We start from the raw sequence: 19,554 nt of genomic DNA on the forward strand, positions 1-19,554 counted from the left end.
AATAATTGGCGACTCCAATCTGGCCAGAATCCCAGTCTTCACCGACGAGCGGGTCCAAGTGGACAGCTATCCCGGTGCCACCTGCTCACACGTGACACACCTGCTCAAAAAACTGAGTATCCAACCACAGGTGGAGCATGTTATTCTGTCAGTCGGACTCAATAACTGCCTGAGGGAACAAACCACACCCACCTCGTGCAAACAACTGCAACAGCTGGTTGCCGTGACAACAACGGCTTTCCCGATGGCCATCATCCACGTCCCCATCATTCATTACTCTAACAAAATACCAGAAAACCAACAGGTATTAATTTCTGAAATGAACCAAAAAATCAGGCTGAAATATAACTTCTTAACCCGCATTGACAGACCAGATTTTACAGTTAACCCCAATGATCCAATTCATTGGACAAAGGAGACGGCAGATAAGATCCTCAAACACTGGCTGTCTAAGTTAAACATGCTGCCAATGCACTCCCCTCTTCATCAAATATAGTCAACTTAAGCCAGTCTTTCTCCCTAAATAGAGCAGAAATTGAAATACTGGAAAAAGGACTGACTTTCATACCTACGCCCAAACCACCAACTCCACTAGAAATACGCAAAGACCTCCACCTGTATCACCGCCGTTTCAAATTATTAGACTATTTTGATTACAATAAACAACAGGAAGCCGTACCTTTTATTACATTATCACACTGGGAACCGAAATTGGAGGCAGTGTCATCTCCGATTCAGAACCTCATCAAGGAGGACATAGCAGCTTTCCGCCAGTTCAAGCCGCGCCATTCCAGCAGGCAAAACATCAGCCAGGCGGAGAGAGGAGCGCTCGCCAGTCTCGCCAATAACCCGGACATCATCATTAAAGGCGCAGACAAAGGAGGCCAAATCTGTATACAGGATAAAATTCACTATTTACAGGAAGCAGACAGACAACTCAGTGACACTCATTATTACAAACCACTGCAATATTTACTCCAGCCAGAAACCCAGACCATTGTCAGAGAGAAAGTAGAACAGTTATATAGAAACAAATTCATAAACAATAAACAAAAAACTTACCTTATGGGCCCTGATAATCCTCGCCCACGCCTATTCTACCTGCTGCCTAAAATCCACAAACCTTCTGCGTCGTGGCCAGTTCCAAATGTCATCCCCAGTGGCAGACCCATTGTCAGCCACTGTGGCTCGGAGACATACAACATCACGGAGTATATCGATTTCTTCCTGAACCCACTGTCACAGCAACATCCGAGTTATGTCAAGGATACATATCATTTTGTAAATAAATTGAAAAATATACGAACATGTGTTAATGCGTATATTTTTTCCATTGATGTGGACTCCTTGTGTACTAACATAGATACAACACTGGGCCTGAAAGCGGTGTCTGAATGTTTTAACAGGAATCCTGATCCCTCTCGTCCCGATGACTTCATCCTGGACCTGTTAAAACTTACATTAGAAAGGAATGATTTTGAATTCAATGGCAAGTATTTCCTGCAGGTCTCTGGATGCGCCATGGGCCGTAAATACTCACCTGCGTATGCGGACATCTATATGGCAGATTGGGAGAGGTCTGTGTTCCAAAAATGCAGTAAAACACCAGCTCTCTATTTAAGATATCTGGATGATATTTTTGGAATATGGCCACATTCGTTGGCAGATTTGAATGATTTTATGGCAATTTTAAACAGCCACCATCCTAAAATCTCCCTTAAGCACAACATCCAACCACACCAAGTGGAATTCCTAGATACACAAGCCTTCTTCTGTAATGTTAATCAGAGTACAAAAGGCATAGCCACCAGAGTATACTTTAAGGATACAGACAGGCATGCTTTGCTCCATAAGACCAGCTTTCATCCCCGTCATACATATAAAGGTCTCATAAAATCACAACTCATCAGATTTCACAGAATCTGCACCCATAAACAGGATGTAGAGACTGCCACCAATACTCTATTTGCAGCTCTGAGGCCGAGAGGTTATTCAGCCAGGTTTCTCAGAGCCATTAAGAGTGAGGTGAAGAGACTGTTTGAATCATCCGGGGAATACACTGGCAGGAAAAATAACATGCCGCTCGCTCATACCTTTTGTAATTACTTACTCACCTCATGTGGCACAACTAAACTCTGTTTTGAAAACCCATTTTCAACAGGCACAAAACCAAATCCAGGAACTGGGAGATTTTAAGATGATCACTGCCTACAGGAGAAACAAGAATCTGAAGGACATTCTGGTACACACGGCAATGGGAAAACAAGAAAAACCACGCTCAAACAACCCCAAATTTATAAACAAACTCTTTATAGAAAACACATTCTCTGACAAAGGTGCTCCCATCAGACAGAGCTTCAAGGAAGACGTCAGAAATGTAGTTTATGCGATCCAGTGCACCATCTGTTAAAAAAATATACATAGGAGAGACAGGCAACAGCTTAAAAACCAGGATCTATCAGCATACATATCAACTCAATAAAACAGAAAACTCTACTATTCTTTATAATCATCTCAGAAATCATGGTCCCAACAATTACATCTTTCTGGGACTAGAAAATAACAACAACTGGTCGAGATCCTTCAGAAAAAGAAAAGAAAGAGAATGGATAAACACATTGGAAACTATCAATCCAAAAGGACTTAATGAAAAACAATAAGTTAAGTTTCTTTTTATGAAAAGTCTTTAGAAACTAATGCTTTTTACTAAAACATTATAAATAACCTCTTTAAAAACTACTATTTATTAATTATAAAAACAAACTCTCTTTTACACATTATATTTTTCATATGAATTTTATAGTAAAAGATGGTTTAAGATATCTCGTTTTTATAAAAAGAATTTTAAAAAACTATAAAAATAACTTAGGAACTAGAGCTATATAATATGTTTTAAAAGCAACAACTTATTAATAAATACCAATTCATTGTTCTTATCCATTCTCTCCCTCATAAATTCACAAAACATCTCTCCTTATGTAAGCTACATATTAATTGGGTATTGTGTTCATTGGCGTGGTTTAATTTTCCCTGGTGATATGCACCAATCACTTCTGTACAATAACCCAACCTTTTTTTTTTTTTTTTTTTTCTATTATTTTCCAGAACCTTTTCCTAAACATAACCATCTAAGGGAGGGTGCCTAACATCAACCGTCTTTTTTGTTTATTTATTTATTAATTTTAACCTGTACATGGCCCCTCCCCTAACCTCAACCATACAGGGGTGGGTGCCTAACCCTAAGATCTCTCAACCCTGTGAGGTTGTAACCCTGATACACCCACTTTAAGTGATTTTTTATTATGTTTTTAACCCTTTATTTGGCTCTCCCCCTTTTCTCTACAATTTTTTTCAGGAAACAAAGGTTCTTTTTTAACCCTAATGTATTTGTTTTTAATTTTTCATATATTGTCATTTTAATTTTGTCTCTGTTTCATTTTATTATTATAGGAGTTATAAGAACCCTTAAGGAGAAGTAAATATGAAAATGACGTTGCAGATACCTGTTGCCAGAGCTGCTCTCTAATTTTTTTTAAAGAAAACTTTATTTATCTTATTTTAAAAGAGCATTGTCCCCTAACCTAACCCTGCCAGAGCCAGGTCAGTCAGCACTTCTCCTATAGATGGGATTAAAGAAATAGTCAATTATTACAAGGTGTTCCAAAAAATAAAGGACATATTTCCTCTTTTTTGAAATAAAGTATTAATTACCGTCCTAAGAAGCAGCGCAACCGGGAAACTTGGGGCTCCCTGGTCCATCTGAGCCGAGCCAGGCCGAACCAAACACGAGGGGGAGCTCCGCCACTACGGCTAAGGAGCCGCACACCATTCTAGCTCCTGCGCCCCCTCCTGCCCAGGAGCCGACGGTACCACGCCAGGCGCACAGACAAACAACGGCCCAAGTGTATCCGTGCCACGCTGACGCACCGTTACTTGCTTCACAGCCTGTAACGGAGAAAACACCCCCACCAAACGAGATCACAGAGCAATATCCTAATAACACAAATCAAGACAATATCCCCAAAATAAATTTTGAACTGGTTTGTGAGGAAGACTCGGTAAATAACTTACCAATTGGTCCCCAACTTTCGAACGTGGCTGTGTCCGTGGCCGAGACAATCTCTCTGACCTCTGCAACACACGGCGCACTGGATGACGTCACTCAAGGTGCGCTCGCTGAGTCTGAACCGGTGCGAGGGGTGAACACGGTGATGGCGGGGGCACAGGATGGAGAGAAAAACATGATGACAGAGGACACAACTGAAAGTCAAAATGACACTAATACTCCTCAGTCTGACTCCAGCCCGGTGCCCAAACCCCAGCGTACCGCCGCTCGCACACGAGCCAGACCGGAGCGCACAGAGCCGACAGTCCACCAGCATACCATCTACAAAAATCAGGACTGGCGATTGACGGTCAGAAAACCAATTTTAATAATTGGCGACTCCAATCTGGCCAGAATCCCAGTCTTCACCGACGAGCGGGTCCAAGTGGACAGCTATCCCGGTGCCACCTGCTCACACGTGACACACCTGCTCAAAAAACTGAGTATCCAACCACAGGTGGAGCATGTTATTCTGTCAGTCGGACTCAATAACTGCCTGAGGGAACAAACCACACCCACCTCGTGCAAACAACTGCAACAGCTGGTTGCCGTGACAACAACGGCTTTCCCGATGGCCATCATCCACGTCCCCATCATTCATTACTCTAACAAAATACCAGAAAACCAACAGGTATTAATTTCTGAAATGAACCAAAAAATCAGGCTGAAATATAACTTCTTAACCCGCATTGACAGACCAGATTTTACAGTTAACCCCAATGATCCAATTCATTGGACAAAGGAGACGGCAGATAAGATCCTCAAACACTGGCTGTCTAAGTTAAACATGCTGCCAATGCACTCCCCTCTTCATCAAATATAGTCAACTTAAGCCAGTCTTTCTCCCTAAATAGAGCAGAAATTGAAATACTGGAAAAAGGACTGACTTTCATACCTACGCCCAAACCACCAACTCCACTAGAAATACGCAAAGACCTCCACCTGTATCACCGCCGTTTCAAATTATTAGACTATTTTGATTACAATAAACAACAGGAAGCCGTACCTTTTATTACATTATCACACTGGGAACCGAAATTGGAGGCAGTGTCATCTCCGATTCAGAACCTCATCAAGGAGGACATAGCAGCTTTCCGCCAGTTCAAGCCGCGCCATTCCAGCAGGCAAAACATCAGCCAGGCGGAGAGAGGAGCGCTCGCCAGTCTCGCCAATAACCCGGACATCATCATTAAAGGCGCAGACAAAGGAGGCCAAATCTGTATACAGGATAAAATTCACTATTTACAGGAAGCAGACAGACAACTCAGTGACACTCATTATTACAAACCACTGCAATATTTACTCCAGCCAGAAACCCAGACCATTGTCAGAGAGAAAGTAGAACAGTTATATAGAAACAAATTCATAAACAATAAACAAAAAACTTACCTTATGGGCCCTGATAATCCTCGCCCACGCCTATTCTACCTGCTGCCTAAAATCCACAAACCTTCTGCGTCGTGGCCAGTTCCAAATGTCATCCCCAGTGGCAGACCCATTGTCAGCCACTGTGGCTCGGAGACATACAACATCACGGAGTATATCGATTTCTTCCTGAACCCACTGTCACAGCAACATCCGAGTTATGTCAAGGATACATATCATTTTGTAAATAAATTGAAAAATATACGAACATGTGTTAATGCGTATATTTTTTCCATTGATGTGGACTCCTTGTGTACTAACATAGATACAACACTGGGCCTGAAAGCGGTGTCTGAATGTTTTAACAGGAATCCTGATCCCTCTCGTCCCGATGACTTCATCCTGGACCTGTTAAAACTTACATTAGAAAGGAATGATTTTGAATTCAATGGCAAGTATTTCCTGCAGGTCTCTGGATGCGCCATGGGCCGTAAATACTCACCTGCGTATGCGGACATCTATATGGCAGATTGGGAGAGGTCTGTGTTCCAAAAATGCAGTAAAACACCAGCTCTCTATTTAAGATATCTGGATGATATTTTTGGAATATGGCCACATTCGTTGGCAGATTTGAATGATTTTATGGCAATTTTAAACAGCCACCATCCTAAAATCTCCCTTAAGCACAACATCCAACCACACCAAGTGGAATTCCTAGATACACAAGCCTTCTTCTGTAATGTTAATCAGAGTACAAAAGGCATAGCCACCAGAGTATACTTTAAGGATACAGACAGGCATGCTTTGCTCCATAAGACCAGCTTTCATCCCCGTCATACATATAAAGGTCTCATAAAATCACAACTCATCAGATTTCACAGAATCTGCACCCATAAACAGGATGTAGAGACTGCCACCAATACTCTATTTGCAGCTCTGAGGCCGAGAGGTTATTCAGCCAGGTTTCTCAGAGCCATTAAGAGTGAGGTGAAGAGACTGTTTGAATCATCCGGGGAATACACTGGCAGGAAAAATAACATGCCGCTCGCTCATACCTTTTGTAATTACTTACTCACCTCATGTGGCACAACTAAACTCTGTTTTGAAAACCCATTTTCAACAGGCACAAAACCAAATCCAGGAACTGGGAGATTTTAAGATGATCACTGCCTACAGGAGAAACAAGAATCTGAAGGACATTCTGGTACACACGGCAATGGGAAAACAAGAAAAACCACGCTCAAACAACCCCAAATTTATAAACAAACTCTTTATAGAAAACACATTCTCTGACAAAGGTGCTCCCATCAGACAGAGCTTCAAGGAAGACGTCAGAAATGTAGTTTATGCGATCCAGTGCACCATCTGTAAAAAAATATACATAGGAGAGACAGGCAACAGCTTAAAAACCAGGATCTATCAGCATACATATCAACTCAATAAAACAGAAAACTCTACTATTCTTTATAATCATCTCAGAAATCATGGTCCCAACAATTACATCTTTCTGGGACTAGAAAATAACAACAACTGGTCGAGATCCTTCAGAAAAAGAAAAGAAAGAGAATGGATAAACACATTGGAAACTATCAATCCAAAAGGACTTAATGAAAAACAATAAGTTAAGTTTCTTTTTATGAAAAGTCTTTAGAAACTAATGCTTTTTACTAAAACATTATAAATAACCTCTTTAAAAACTACTATTTATTAATTATAAAAACAAACTCTCTTTTACACAATATATTTTTCATATGAATTTTATAGTAAAAGATGGTTTAAGATATCTCGTTTTTATAAAAAAATTTTTTAAAAACTATAAAAATAACTTAGGAACTAGAGCTATATAATATGTTTTAAAAGCAACAACTTATTAATAAATACCAATTCATTGTTCTTATCCATTCTCTTCCTCATAAATTCACAAAACATCTCTCCTTATGTAAGCTACATATTAATTGGGTATTGTGTTCATTGGCGTGGTTTAATTTACCCTGGTGATATGCACCAATCACTTCTGTACAATAACCCAACCTTTTTTTTTTTTTTTTTTTTCTATTATTTTCCAGAACCTTTTCCTAAACATAACCATCTAAGGGAGGGTGCCTAACATCAACCGTCTTTTTTGTTTATTTATTTATTAATTTTAACCTGTACATGGCCCCTCCCCTAACCTCAACCATACAGGGGTGGGTGCCTAACCCTAAGATCTCTCAACCCTGTGAGGTTGTAACCCTGATACACCCACTTTAAGTGATTTTTTATTATGTTTTTAACCCTTTATTTGGCTCTCCCCCTTTTCTCTACAATTTTTTTCAGGAAACAAAGGTTCTTTTTTAACCCTAATGTATTTGTTTTTAATTTTTCATATATTGTCATTTTAATTTTGTCTCTGTTTCATTTTATTATTATAGGAGTTATAAGAACCCTTAAGGAGAAGTAAATATGAAAATGACGTTGCAGATACCTGTTGCCAGAGCTGCTCTCTAATTTTTTTTAAAGAAAACTTTATTTATCTTATTTTAAAAGAGCATTGTCCCCTAACCTAACCCTGCCAGAGCCAGGTCAGTCAGCACTTCTCCTATAGATGGGATTAAAGAAATAGTCAATTATTACAAGGTGTTCCAAAAAATAAAGGACATATTTCCTCTTTTTTGAAATAAAGTATTAATTACCGTCCTAAGAAGCAGCGCAACCGGGAAACTTGGGGCTCCCTGGTCCATCTGAGCCGAGCCAGGCCGAACCAAACACGAGGGGGAGCTCCGCCACTACGGCTAAGGAGCCGCACACCATTCTAGCTCCTGCGCCCCCTCCTGCCCAGGAGCCGACGGTACCACGCCAGGCGCACAGACAAACAACGGCCCAAGTGTATCCGTGCCACGCTGACGCACCGTTACTTGCTTCACAGCCTGTAACGGAGAAAACACCCCCACCAAACGAGATCACAGAGCAATATCCTAATGTGGCGAGTGGAGGGGTGGGAAAGGGTGTACCGACAACGCCACCTGGGGAGTTTCGCCCCAGGAGATAGTTTGAGATGGATAGATGTTAGATGGTTAAATTTACTATACACAGGTCTACACAGGTGCGTATACCACGGGCAGAGACGTATTTAGAAAAGTAGAAAAATAGTTTATTTTACAACCAATTAAAATATCACTTGAACAATACTGGCTCGTAATTACGTACTGGGGCCACAGAGCAGAATGAACAGGGCTGTGGAGGCTACGGCGGCCCAAAATCAAATCAAGGGGGAGGAATAACTAACCAAAAGCACCCGTGACACTGCAAACACACACACCCGCAAGGGGTTCGTGAAGAAAATACCACCACCAGGAATTGGGTCGCCGCCTGGCCCTCCGCACCTGTCCACAAAGACAAGAAAGCAAGTTATAAAACTGGCCTCCCAGTTAATATGGCCCTTAATTGCTATCTAACACTCTTACACACACACACACACACACACACACACACACACACTACTTTAAGTAATTAAAAACAACGAAACAAACCATCAAACAAAGGTAAATAATGTTCCTTAAACAACAAACAAACAGTCAATAATGTTCAACAAATTAAACAAATGAATACAAAATAAATCTTTTCAAGGTTGATTAATGAACTAAACAGAATCCTTAAAAATAGCAATAGGCCCTGACACAAACTCTGCAGAGAGCCTTAGTACGTCACTTCCCCACAGCTCAGAAGAGCTGAGGATTCAAAACGGCTTCAGTGAGCCAAAACAGTCAGGATGAACCAACGCAGCCAAAACAGCAGTGGGTCCAGGAAATGGTGGCTTTAATAGTTTCTGGGCCTCACCAGCAGGGCATTACAGAGCGCCGAGAGGTCTAGGACAACAGAGCAGGACAAAACAATCAGTCGGGAGCAGCATAACAGGCTGAAACGAGAGGCGGACGACGCCGACTTACCACGTGGAGACCGCGCCACAACGCCGACCGGCCCCCAGCAGGGCAGCCTAGCCCCGTGACTCCAGCAGTCCGCCACACTGTAGCAGAAACAGCCATATCACCAAACAGTCAACACGTGAGTGGGAGAGAAAGCAGCAGTGTGCGCCAATGCCCCTTACCCGTGCGCCGAAGGAGAGCGTGCGTCGTTCTGGCGACACGCCAAAGACGCACCGATGCTGGGCACGCTGCACTGCGCTGAAGGGCAGAGCGTGCGTTATTATGGCAAAACGCTGAAGACGCTCTGGTGCCAGCACGCCACACGGCTTCACCACGCCACTCCAGGCTACAGCCACCACCACGGACGAGCGGAACAGGAAGAGAGAGAGTGCGCCAGGTGTACCCAGGCCCCTATATATAAAGGTGCGCTCCCTGCCCACAAATCAGTGCCACAGGGTGACACAGCGCCCCACTGTGAGGAGGAGTAAGCCGTGCTCCGGCCACATCTACCCCCACCTTTTGAATCGTCGACCCGACGATGGACAAAATTTTAGTCAACACCACGGTCTAAACACAGCTGTTTGAGAATTAGACACGGGGTCTCTAGGTCGGTCAGCAGCAGCAGACCCAGTTTTTGACATCCGAAGACATCCCTGGCCAGTAACAACGCTGCCGGACCAACTCAGTGGTCCTCTCTATGCCCTGGTGACCATGCTCCTGATGGAGCTGATGCAGCGTTTCCTGCTTGAAGACAGCAGGCAAGACCAGTTGAAGAAACTCTTCGCCACCGTCAGGACGAAAGACCCGACGGAAGAGCACGCCATCTTCCTTGACCAGCCGGTCCCATTGGCGCAAAAGTACAATTGCTGGCTGGGAAAGCTGCCGCCTCTCAACTGAGGTGGGAGGGGACCCACGATTCCAAAAAAACAACACTTCCCTCAGCAAAGGATCATCCTCCTGCATATGGTGGAGATCAGATGCAGAGTGGGATGGAAGAATGGAGATCAAAGACTGAATAGCAGACACGACAGGACCTGGTTGTGCACTTTGCTGAATGCTGCTGGGGACCATGGTCCCAGGCAAAAACGGAGGAGCAACATGGGGAACAGGCACATACTGTCGTGACAGTGCGTCTGCGTTCCGGTTGCTGCGCCCAGAACGATATTTGATTTCAAGATCGAAGACAGCAAGCTCAGCAGCCCACCTATGCTCTGCAGCTCCCAGTTTGGCGGACTGAAGGTGACTCAATGGGTTGTTGTCTGTGTACACGACACATTTGTGCCCCAACAAGTACTCCCGGAACTTCTCCGCCACACTAATAACACAAATCAAGACAATATCCCCAAAATAAATTTTGAACTGGTTTGTGAGGAAGACTCGGTAAATAACTTACCAATTGGTCCCCAACTTTCGAACGTGGCTGTGTCCGTGGCCGAGACAATCTCTCTGACCTCTGCAACACACGGCGCACTGGATGACGTCACTCAAGGTGCGCTCGCTGAGTCTGAACCGGTGCGAGGGGTGAACACGGTGATGGCGGGGGCACAGGATGGAGAGAAAAACATGATGACAGAGGACACAACTGAAAGTCAAAATGACACTAATACTCCTCAGTCTGACTCCAGCCCGGTGCCCAAACCCCAGCGTACCGCCGCTCGCACACGAGCCAGACCGGAGCGCACAGAGCCGACAGTCCACCAGCATACCATCTACAAAAATCAGGACTGGCGATTGACGGTCAGAAAACCAATTTTAATAATTGGCGACTCCAATCTGGCCAGAATCCCAGTCTTCACCGACGAGCGGGTCCAAGTGGACAGCTATCCCGGTGCCACCTGCTCACACGTGACACACCTGCTCAAAAAACTGAGTATCCAACCACAGGTGGAGCATGTTATTCTGTCAGTCGGACTCAATAACTGCCTGAGGGAACAAACCACACCCACCTCGTGCAAACAACTGCAACAGCTGGTTGCCGTGACAACAACGGCTTTCCCGATGGCCATCATCCACGTCCCCATCATTCATTACTCTAACAAAATACCAGAAAACCAACAGGTATTAATTTCTGAAATGAACCAAAAAATCAGGCTGAAATATAACTTCTTAACCCGCATTGACAGACCAGATTTTACAGTTAACCCCAATGATCCAATTCATTGGACAAAGGAGACGGCAGATAAGATCCTCAAACACTGGCTGTCTAAGTTAAACATGCTGCCAATGCACTCCCCTCTTCATCAAATATAGTCAACTTAAGCCAGTCTTTCTCCCTAAATAGAGCAGAAATTGAAATACTGGAAAAAGGACTGACTTTCATACCTACGCCCAAACCACCAACTCCACTAGAAATACGCAAAGACCTCCACCTGTATCACCGCCGTTTCAAATTATTAGACTATTTTGATTACAATAAACAACAGGAAGCCGTACCTTTTATTACATTATCACACTGGGAACCGAAATTGGAGGCAGTGTCATCTCCGATTCAGAACCTCATCAAGGAGGACATAGCAGCTTTCCGCCAGTTCAAGCCGCGCCATTCCAGCAGGCAAAACATCAGCCAGGCGGAGAGAGGAGCGCTCGCCAGTCTCGCCAATAACCCGGACATCATCATTAAAGGCGCAGACAAAGGAGGCCAAATCTGTATACAGGATAAAATTCACTATTTACAGGAAGCAGACAGACAACTCAGTGACACTCATTATTACAAACCACTGCAATATTTACTCCAGCCAGAAACCCAGACCATTGTCAGAGAGAAAGTAGAACAGTTATATAGAAACAAATTCATAAACAATAAACAAAAAACTTACCTTATGGGCCCTGATAATCCTCGCCCACGCCTATTCTACCTGCTGCCTAAAATCCACAAACCTTCTGCGTCGTGGCCAGTTCCAAATGTCATCCCCAGTGGCAGACCCATTGTCAGCCACTGTGGCTCGGAGACATACAACATCACGGAGTATATCGATTTCTTCCTGAACCCACTGTCACAGCAACATCCGAGTTATGTCAAGGATACATATCATTTTGTAAATAAATTGAAAAATATACGAACATGTGTTAATGCGTATATTTTTTCCATTGATGTGGACTCCTTGTGTACTAACATAGATACAACACTGGGCCTGAAAGCGGTGTCTGAATGTTTTAACAGGAATCCCGATCCCTCTCGTCCCGATGACTTCATCCTGGACCTGTTAAAACTTACATTAGAAAGGAATGATTTTGAATTCAATGGCAAGTATTTCCTGCAGGTCTCTGGATGCGCCATGGGCCGTAAATACTCACCTGCGTATGCGGACATCTATATGGCAGATTGGGAGAGGTCTGTGTTCCAAAAATGCAGTAAAACACCAGCTCTCTATTTAGAATCAGAATCAGAATCAGAATCAGTTTTATTGCCAAGTATGCTTTCACATACAAGGAATTTTTTCTGGTGATTGGTGCAATTGATCAGCAACAGTGGGGCTCTCTAGCCTTGTTGATGAGGCTAATAGCAGATGGGAAGAAGCTATTTTTGTGGCGAGAGGTTTTGGTCCTGAAGGACCGCAGCCTCCTGCCAGAGGGGAGTGTCTCAAAGAGTTTGTGTCCAGGGTGGGAGGAGTCAGCTACAATCTTCCCTGCACGCCTCAGAGTCCTTGAGGCGTGCAGGTCCTGGAGGGACGGAAGATTGCAGCCAATCACCTTCTCAGCAGAGTGGATGATACGCTGCAGTCTGTTATTGTCCCTCTCCGTGGCAGCAGCAAACCAGATGGTGATGGAGGAGGTGAGGATGGACTCAATGATGGAGGTGTAGAAGTTCACCATCATAGTCCTTGGCAGGTTGAACTTCTTCAATTGCCTCAGGAAATACATCCTCTGCTGAGCTTTTTTGATGAGGGAGCTGATGTTTAGCTCCCATTTGAGATCCTGTGTGATGGTGGTTCCCAAGAAGCGAAAATGCTCCACGGTAGCCACGGGGGAGTCACACAGGGAGATGGGGGTGGGTGGGGCTGGGCTCTTCCTGAAGTCCACTATCATTTCCACTGTCTTCAGAGCGTTTAGCTCTAGGTTGTTCTGCCTGCACCAGGTCACCAGACGCTCAGTCTCCCACCTGTAGGCAGACTCATCGCCATCAGAGATGAGTCCAATGAGAGTGGTGTCGTCTGCAAACTTCAGGAGCTTGACAGACTGATGGCTGGAGGTGCAGGTGTTAGTGTACAGGGAGAAGAGCAGAGGAGAAAGAACGCAGCCTTGCGGGGATCCAGTGCTGATGGTCTGGGAGTCAGACACGTGCTTTCCTAGCTTCACGTGCTGCCTCCTGTCAGACAGGAAGTCGGTGATCCACCTGCAGGTGGAGTCAGGCACGCTCAGCTGGGAGAGCTTGTCCTGCAGCAGAGCCGGGATGATGGTGTTGAAGGCAGAGCTAAAGTCCACAAACAGGATCCTGGCATAGGTCCCTGAGGAGTCCAGGTGCTGGAGGATGAAGTGGAGAGCCATGTTGACGGCGTCGTCTACAGACCTGTTGGCTCTGTAGGCGAACTGCAGGGGGTCCAGGAGTGGGTCAGTGATGGATTTGAGATGGGACAGGACAAGACGCTCAAATGATTTCATGACCACAGAGGTCAGGGCAATGGGTCTATAGTCATTTAGTCCTGTGGGCCTTGGTTTTTTGGGGACAGGGATGATGGTGGAGGATTTGAAGCAGGCTGGCACGTGGCAGATCTCCAGTGAGGTGTTGAAGATGTCTGTGAACACTGGAGACAGCTGATCAGCACAGTGCTTCAGGGATGATGGAGAGACAGAGTCAGGACCGGCTGCTTTGCGGGGGTTCTGCTTCTTAAAAAGCCTGTTGACATCTCTCTCCAGGATAGAGAGAGACGTTCCTTTGGTAGGGGAGGAGGAGGGTTCTGATGTGGCTCTGATGTGGAGGTTAGTGTCAGGCTTGTCCCACTGTCTTTCAAAGCGGCAGTAGAACTCATTCAGATCGTTGGCCAGACGGAAGTCATTAATGGAGTGGGGGGGTTTAGGTTTGTAGTTAGTGATCTGTCTGAGCCCTTTCCAGACAGAAGCAGAGTCATTGGCTGAGAACTGGAGCTGAAGTTTCTCAGAGTACAGTCGTTTAGCTTCTCTCACCGCTTTGCTAAACCTGTACTTGGACTCTTTAAACTTGTCCCTGTCCCCACTCCTGAAAGCTTCCTCCTTTTGCCTCCTGAGCTGACTGAGCTTAGCTGTGAACCAGGGTTTGTCATTGTTATAACTCACCCTGGTGCGTGATGGGATACAGCAGTCCTCACAGAAGCTGATGTATGACGTCACAGCCTCTGTGAACTCATCCAGACTGTTGGAAGCAGTCCTGAACACCTCCCAGTCAGTGCAGTCCAAACATGCCCGCAGATCCTCTATGGCTTCACTGCACCACTGCTTTGATGTCCTCGCAACAGGTTTACACAGTTTTAGTTTCTGCCTGTATGTGGGAATCAGGTGGACCATGACATGGTCAGAGTGGCCCAGTGCAGCCCGGGGGACGGCGTGATAAGCACCACTGATTGTGGTGTAACAGTGGTCCAGAGTGTTCCCCTCTCTGGTCGGGCAATTAACAAACTGTCTATATTTGGGCAGTTCATGACTGAGGTTCCCTTTGTTAAAGTCACCAAGGACAATAACTACGGAGTCCGGGTTGGTCTGCTCCACACACAGTATCTGGTCGGCGAGCGCCCGCTGTGCCTCCTGCACGTTGGCCTGTGGTGGGATGTAAACACCGACCAGGATGATTGAGGTGAACTCACGGGGGGAGTAGAAGGGCCTGCAGTTTATGATGAAAGTCTCCAGGTCAGGAGAACAGTGCTGCAGGATCACTGTCACGTCTTTGCACCAGCAAAGACGTGACAGTGATAAGATATCTGGATGATATTTTTGGAATATGGCCACATTCGTTGGCAGATTTGAATGATTTTATGGCAATTTTAAACAGCCACCATCCTAAAATCTCCCTTAAGCACAACATCCAACCACACCAAGTGGAATTCCTAGATACACAAGCCTTCTTCTGTAATGTTAATCAGAGTACAAAAGGCATAGCCACCAGAGTATACTTTAAGGATACAGACAGGCATGCTTTGCTCCATAAGACCAGCTTTCATCCCCGTCATACATATAAAGGTCTCATAAAATCACAACTCATCAGATTTCACAGAATCTGCACCCATAAACAGGATGTAGAGACTGCCACCAATACTCTATTTGCAGCTCTGAGGCCGAGAGGTTATTCAGCCAGGTTTCTCAGAGCCATTAAGAGTGAGGTGAAGAGACTGTTTGAATCATCCGGGGAATACACTGGCAGGAAAAATAACATGCCGCTCGCTCATACCTTTTGTAATTACTTACTCACCTCATGTGGCACAACTAAACTCTGTTTTGAAAACCCATTTTCAACAGGCACAAAACCAAATCCAGGAACTGGGAGATTTTAAGATGATCACTGCCTACAGGAGAAACAAGAATCTGAAGGACATTCTGGTACACACGGCAATGGGAAAACAAGAAAAACCACGCTCAAACAACCCCAAATTTATAAACAAACTCTTTATAGAAAACACATTCTCTGACAAAGGTGCTCCCATCAGACAGAGCTTCAAGGAAGACGTCAGAAATGTAGTTTATGCGATCCAGTGCACCATCTGTTAAAAAAATATACATAGGAGAGACAGGCAACAGCTTAAAAACCAGGATCTATCAGCATACATATCAACTCAATAAAACAGAAAACTCTACTATTCTTTATAATCATCTCAGAAATCATGGTCCCAACAATTACATCTTTCTGGGACTAGAAAATAACAACAACTGGTCGAGATCCTTCAGAAAAAGAAAAGAAAGAGAATGGATAAACACATTGGAAACTATCAATCCAAAAGGACTTAATGAAAAACAATAAGTTAAGTTTCTTTTTATGAAAAGTCTTTAGAAACTAATGCTTTTTACTAAAACATTATAAATATCCTCTTTAAAAACTACTATTTATTAATTATAAAAACAAACTCTCTTTTACACATTATATTTTTCATATGAATTTTATAGTAAAAGATGGTTTAAGATATCTCGTTTTTATAAAAAGAATTTTAAAAAACTATAAAAATAACTTAGGAACTAGAGCTATATAATATGTTTTAAAAGCAACAACTTATTAATAAATACCAATTCATTGTTCTTATCCATTCTCTCCCTCATAAATTCACAAAACATCTCTCCTTATGTAAGCTACATATTAATTGGGTATTGTGTTCATTGGCGTGGTTTAATTTACCCTGGTGATATGCACCAATCACTTCTGTACAATAACCCAACCTTTTTTTTTTTTTTTTTCTATTATTTTCCAGAACCTCTTCCTAAACATAACCATCTAAGGGAGGGTGCCTAACATCAACCGTCTTTTTTGTTTATTTATTTATTAATTTTAACCTGTACATGGCCCCTCCCCTAACCTCAACCATACAGGGGTGGGTGCCTAACCCTAAGATCTCTCAACCCTGTGAGGTTGTAACCCTGATACACCCACTTTAAGTGATTTTTTATTATGTTTTTAACCCTTTATTTGGCTCTCCCCCTTTTCTCTACAATTTTTTTCAGGAAACAAAGGTTCTTTTTTAACCCTAATGTATTTGTTTTTAATTTTTCATATATTGTCATTTTAATTTTGTCTCTGTTTCATTTTATTATTATAGGAGTTATAAGAACCCTTAAGGAGAAGTAAATATGAAAATGACGTTGCAGATACCTGTTGCCAGAGCTGCTCTCTAATTTTTTTTAAAGAAAACTTTATTTATCTTATTTTAAAAGAGCATTGTCCCCTAACCTAACCCTGCCAGAGCCAGGTCAGTCAGCACTTCTCCTATAGATGGGATTAAAGAAATAGTCAATTATTACAAGGTGTTCCAAAAAATAAAGGACATATTTCCTCTTTTTTGAAATAAAGTATTAATTACCGTCCTAAGAAGCAGCGCAACCGGGAAACTTGGGGCTCCCTGGTCCATCTGAGCCGAGCCAGGCCGAACCAAACACGAGGGGGAGCTCCGCCACTACGGCTAAGGAGCCGCACACCATTCTAGCTCCTGCGCCCCCTCCTGCCCAGGAGCCGACGGTACCACGCCAGGCGCACAGACAAACAACGGCCCAAGTGTATCCGTGCCACGCTGACGCACCGTTACTTGCTTCACAGCCTGTAACGGAGAAAACACCCCCACCAAACGAGATCACAGAGCAATATCCTAATAACACAAATCAAGACAATATCCCCAAAATAAATTTTGAACTGGTTTGTGAGGAAGACTCGGTAAATAACTTACCAATTGGTCCCCAACTTTCGAACGTGGCTGTGTCCGTGGCCGAGACAATCTCTCTGACCTCTGCAACACACGGCGCACTGGATGACGTCACTCAAGGTGCGCTCGCTGAGTCTGAACCGGTGCGAGGGGTGAACACGGTGATGGCGGGGGCACAGGATGGAGAGAAAAACATGATGACAGAGGACACAACTGAAAGTCAAAATGACACTAATACTCCTCAGTCTGACTCCAGCCCGGTGCCCAAACCCCAGCGTACCGCCGCTCGCACACGAGCCAGACCGGAGCGCACAGAGCCGACAGTCCACCAGCATACCATCTACAAAAATCAGGACTGGCGATTGACGGTCAGAAAACCAATTTTAATAATTGGCGACTCCAATCTGGCCAGAATCCCAGTCTTCACCGACGAGCGGGTCCAAGTGGACAGCTATCCCGGTGCCACCTGCTCACACGTGACACACCTGCTCAAAAAACTGAGTATCCAACCACAGGTGGAGCATGTTATTCTGTCAGTCGGACTCAATAACTGCCTGAGGGAACAAACCACACCCACCTCGTGCAAACAACTGCAACAGCTGGTTGCCGTGACAACAACGGCTTTCCCGATGGCCATCATCCACGTCCCCATCATTCATTACTCTAACAAAATACCAGAAAACCAACAGGTATTAATTTCTGAAATGAACCAAAAAATCAGGCTGAAATATAACTTCTTAACCCGCATTGACAGACCAGATTTTACAGTTAACCCCAATGATCCAATTCATTGGACAAAGGAGACGGCAGATAAGATCCTCAAACACTGGCTGTCTAAGTTAAACATGCTGCCAATGCACTCCCCTCTTCATCAAATATAGTCAACTTAAGCCAGTCTTTCTCCCTAAATAGAGCAGAAATTGAAATACTGGAAAAAGGACTGACTTTCATACCTACGCCCAAACCACCAACTCCACTAGAAATACGCAAAGACCTCCACCTGTATCACCGCCGTTTCAAATTATTAGACTATTTTGATTACAATAAACAACAGGAAGCCGTACCTTTTATTACATTATCACACTGGGAACCGAAATTGGAGGCAGTGTCATCTCCGATTCAGAACCTCATCAAGGAGGACATAGCAGCTTTCCGCCAGTTCAAGCCGCGCCATTCCAGCAGGCAAAACATCAGCCAGGCGGAGAGAGGAGCGCTCGCCAGTCTCGCCAATAACCCGGACATCATCATTAAAGGCGCAGACAAAGGAGGCCAAATCTGTATACAGGATAAAATTCACTATTTACAGGAAGCAGACAGACAACTCAGTGACACTCATTATTACAAACCACTGCAATATTTACTCCAGCCAGAAACCCAGACCATTGTCAGAGAGAAAGTAGAACAGTTATATAGAAACAAATTCATAAACAATAAACAAAAAACTTACCTTATGGGCCCTGATAATCCTCGCCCACGCCTATTCTACCTGCTGCCTAAAATCCACAAACCTTCTGCGTCGTGGCCAGTTCCAAATGTCATCCCCAGTGGCAGACCCATTGTCAGCCACTGTGGCTCGGAGACATACAACATCACGGAGTATATCGATTTCTTCCTGAACCCACTGTCACAGCAACATCCGAGTTATGTCAAGGATACATATCATTTTGTAAATAAATTGAAAAATATACGAACATGTGTTAATGCGTATATTTTTTCCATTGATGTGGACTCCTTGTGTACTAACATAGATACAACACTGGGCCTGAAAGCGGTGTCTGAATGTTTTAACAGGAATCCTGATCCCTCTCGTCCCGATGACTTCATCCTGGACCTGTTAAAACTTACATTAGAAAGGAATGATTTTGAATTCAATGGC

General features: G+C 44.0%; 1 long non-coding RNA gene across 2 annotated transcripts; it reads right to left on the minus strand.

The window, feature by feature from the left end:
* Positions 1 to 8,578: 8,578 nt before the first annotated feature.
* On the minus strand, positions 8,579 to 10,703 carry LOC139622294 (uncharacterized). Of its 2 annotated transcripts, XR_011691191.1 has the most exons (4): positions 10,689 to 10,703; positions 9,555 to 9,878; positions 9,397 to 9,473; positions 8,579 to 9,315 (listed from the first exon to the last, which is right to left on the minus strand). It is a non-coding gene; the product is annotated as an uncharacterized lncRNA (long non-coding RNA). The 2 variants fall into 2 exon arrangements; XR_011691190.1 differs by lacking the exon at positions 10,689 to 10,703 and having other exon boundaries at positions 9,555 to 10,035.
* Between the last annotated feature and the right edge of the window lie 8,851 nt (positions 10,704 to 19,554).

Source organism: Trachinotus anak, unplaced genomic scaffold, assembly GCF_046630095.1.
Source record: "Trachinotus anak isolate AG129_WGS33_773 ecotype Australia unplaced genomic scaffold, CSIRO_AGI_Tana_v1 ptg000006l, whole genome shotgun sequence".
NCBI lineage: Eukaryota > Metazoa > Chordata > Actinopteri > Carangiformes > Carangidae > Trachinotus > Trachinotus anak.